A 4,385-nucleotide genomic window follows, 5' to 3' on the forward strand; every position below is an offset into this window, starting at 1 on the left:
AGAAGGATCAACGGCAACACCACCTCTGGAAATCACATGGCCAAGAAAACTAACTTCTTCTAACCAAAATTCACACTTCGACAGTTTAGCAAATAATTTCTTTTCTCGTAGAACTCCCAAAACCACTCTCAAATGCTCAGCATGCTCTTCTTCAGATTTCGAATACACCAAAATGTCATCAATAAACACCACAACAAACTGATCTAGGTACGGATGGAAAATCCTATTCATATACTCCATAAATACTCCAGGTGCATTAGTCACACCAAAAGGCATCACAGAATACTCATAATGTCCATACCTTGTTCTGAAAGCAGTCTTCTGAATATCTTCAGTTTTCACACGTATCTGATGATACCCAGATCTCAAATCTATCTTGCTGAACACACTCGCACCAACCAACTGATCCATCAAATCATCAATCCTCGGTAAAGGATACCGGTTCTTGATCGTCACTTTATTCAGTTGCCTGTAGTCCACACACAACCTCATAGTACCTTCTTTCTTCTTAACCAACAACACTGGTGCACCCCACGGTGACACACTCGGACGAATAAATTTCTTATCCAACAGATCTTCCAACTGACTCTTCAATTCAGCTAACTCAACAGCAGACATACGATACGGAGCCATCGATATCGGCCTAGTACCAGGTACCAATTCAATCGAGAACTCAACTTCACGCTCTGGCGGTAACTCATTCACTTCTTCCGGAAACACATCAGGAAAATCACACACCACAGCGAGATCGCCAATCACCAGTTTATCTTTAGCCTCCAAAGTCGCTAACAGCATAAACAACTCTGCACCATCTGCCACTTCCTCATTCACCTGCCTGGCTGATAAAAACAAACTCTTTCCTTCCTCAATCTCAGGAAAAATCACAGTCTTATCAAAACAGTTGATAGAAACCCGGTTAAACACCAACCAGTTCATACCCAAGATAACATCAATCTGCACTAACGGAAGACACACAAGGTCTATACCAAAATTCCTACCAAAAATACTCAAAGGGCAACTTAAACAAACTGAAGTAGTAGTCACTGAACCCTTCGCAGGAGTATCAATCACCATACTTCCCAACATCTCAGATATTTCCAACTTAAGTTTCACAGCACAATCCAAAGATATAAAGGAATGAGTCGCACCTGTGTCAATAATAGCTACAAGGGGAAAGCCATTAATACAACACGTACCTCGGATCAAACGATCATCTGCAGAAGTCTCAGAACCTGACAAAGCAAAAACCTTGCCTCCTGACTGATTCTCTTTCTTCGGCTTAGGACACTGTGGACTGATATGACCCAACTCTCCACAGTTGAAACAAGTCACAGTCTTCAACCGGCAATCTGCAGCTAAATGACCACCTTTTCCACATTTGAAACACTTCTTCTCATTACTGGTACACTCATGGATACGATGTCCAGCCTGACCACATCTGTAACACTTGGCAGGAGCACTAGAATCTCCTCCACTAGACCTCTTCATCCCATTCTGCCTCTGGAAACCTTTGCCAGCTGCATACGGTTTTCCACGATCAATCTGATTCTTACCTTTCCTATCAACCCTCTGCTGATAGCTCTCAGCTCTGGCCTTGGAATCCTGTTCAAAAATCCTGCAACAGTCAACCAAATCAGAAAACACTCTAATCCTCTGATATCCAATCGCTTGCTTGATCTCGGGACGCAACCCGTTCTCAAACTTCACGCACTTTGAAAATTCCCCAGCAGCCTCAGCATAGGGAGTATAATACTTAGACAACTCTGTGAACTTAGCAGCATACTCAGTAACAGACCTGTTACCCTGCTTCAATTCCAAGAACTCTATCTCTTTCTTCCCTCTGACATCCTCTGGAAAATACTTCTTCAGAAATCTCTCTCTGAACACAGTCCAAGTAATCTCAGCATCTCCAGCAGCTTCCAACTCAGTGCGAGTAGCAACCCACCAATCATCAGCTTCTTCTGACAGCATATGTGTACCGAACCTGACCTTCTGGTTATCAGCACACTCAGTTACTCTGAAGATCCTCTCGATCTCCTTCAACCACTTCTGAGCACCATCTGGATCGTATGCTCCCTTAAACATTGGAGGATTGTTCTTCTGGAACTCACTCAACTGACGAGCAGCTCCCATTCCCATAACATTCGGATTTCCTCCAAGTACTCCAGCTAGCATACCCAGAGCCTCAGCAATTGCAGCATCATCTCTACCTCTTCCAGCCATCTCTATTCTGAAAACCCAAACAAGCTAAAACAATAAGTACTGATAGGGTTACACAACACCTATCCCGTACAGGGGAAACAGAATAATTACGACTCGACACGACCGACTATGCTCTGATACCACTAATGTAACACCCTTCTAAATACCCCAAATTATTATAATTAAAATAACAATATATTCATCAGAGTAATTATGCCCCGAAGGGTGTCACACAATCATTTCACAACAATTATAAAAATATCCTGTCATGCTCATTTCTTCAATCAAAATAAGATTCTTTGCATAAGTCGCAGCGGAATCAATTCAACATCAATGTAAAACATGTACACAATACATGTCAATCATTCAACAACAGAAATCGAATTAATTAAAACATCCCCTCCCGATGTTACATCTATCAGAGCATGACCCATAAGAAACTACTCTAGACTCCAAGCATTAGCTTCTACTCAACTCATTTCTCGTTACCTGAAAAATAGGCGTAAGGGTGAGTTCCTCAATCAATATAACAAGCATTATAGAACAACATGTAATGCTAAGTAATTAACACATTAATTCACCCTAACCAGACTACACACTCAGCAACGGCAGTATCCGTTCAAACATCATATTCAACAATAACATATAGCATATATATAATCTCAACCATACTCAACATCAACAACACAACACACAACACACATATAATACTGGAATACATCCATTCATATTATATGCCATACATTTATTATGCAATGAGACTCTATGCATGCGGTACCGACTATTTGTGAACATATAGTTCAACCTCACCGTCCAAATCCAGGCACGGCTACCAAGCTCACTAGTCCCACTCATTTGAGACATAGTGACTCACTCACTAATTCCTCACCATGGGAATTAGCTACCACCCCAAATGGGCCATGAAATGCACGCTAATCACCTAGCATGCAAACATCAACAACAACAATCAAATGATATACTCACTAATTCCTCACCATGGGAATTAGCTACCACCCCAAATGGGCCATAACATGCATGCTAATCACCTAGCAATGCAACATCAACAATAATCAAGAATAGACACATGCTCACACTCTAAGCCATAATACAGTCTATTCACAAACGTATACATTCACATCATCATGTATACCATCACACATCATCAACATAATTAATCACAAAAGCACATCATATCATGCCACATAATCAACCACAGTATTAGCCCGCTCTACTAATACCTATACCACTCAAAACAACGGGAAATGACCCCTACAACATCATATCTCAGCTAAGTACATCACTCGGCCTAAACAACCAAAAACTGCACAACAACAGTTCAGGAAAATCCCAACTCTGCCCATACGCGTACTGTCCATGCCATACGCGTATTGCCCAAACCTGGCCAACTACATACGCGTAATGCCTACTCTCTTACGCGTATTGCGCATTTCCTCGCCCAACTCATACGCGTACCACCTATCCCATACGCGTACGCTACGCGTAACAACTTCTCATTACGCGTACCAACAGAGACCAATTTACGTTCAAAATATCATCTTTTTCTCCCATACGCGTAAGGCTTCCCCCCATACGCGTACCAACATCTCATACGCGTATTGCCTAGTGCCATACGCGTATGACCAGAAACCAGAACTCTCAGATCTGCAATGGCTTCCTTGCTACGAAACCTCTCCGATCCGACCTTCCACAGTCCAATTTTCACACATAATTCCTTCCTATTGTCTAACTCAAAACAGATCCTATTCGATTCCACAAGGTCTAACATTTCCACACTAAATTCCTACGAATTCTTCAATTATATTTCAATTTTCGTTCATCTCAACAGTTCATAAATTCAACATATATCATCCAATCATAGGTAAAACAATGGTCTATCACTACCCAGTACATATCATCCCATAATACCCGTTAATTGATGATAAACCCCCCTTACCTGAGTTAATCCGGGAAATTCTGCAGCTTCAAGCTTTTCCTCCCTTCAACCCTTGTTCTTGGTTCTCTTTTTGCCCTTTTCCACGTTCTGCCTCTTTTTCCTTTTTCACGTGAAAACAATAAACCTTTTTACCAAATGGGACCTTTTTACTGATTTCCACTTTTATTCCAATTATAAAATAATAATCCAATAATAATAATCCCAATAATTATTATTCCACAATTAATAA

This window comes from Lathyrus oleraceus, chromosome 4 (genome assembly GCF_024323335.1).
Source record: "Lathyrus oleraceus cultivar Zhongwan6 chromosome 4, CAAS_Psat_ZW6_1.0, whole genome shotgun sequence".
In the NCBI taxonomy this organism is placed as follows: Eukaryota; Viridiplantae; Streptophyta; class Magnoliopsida; order Fabales; family Fabaceae; genus Lathyrus; species Lathyrus oleraceus.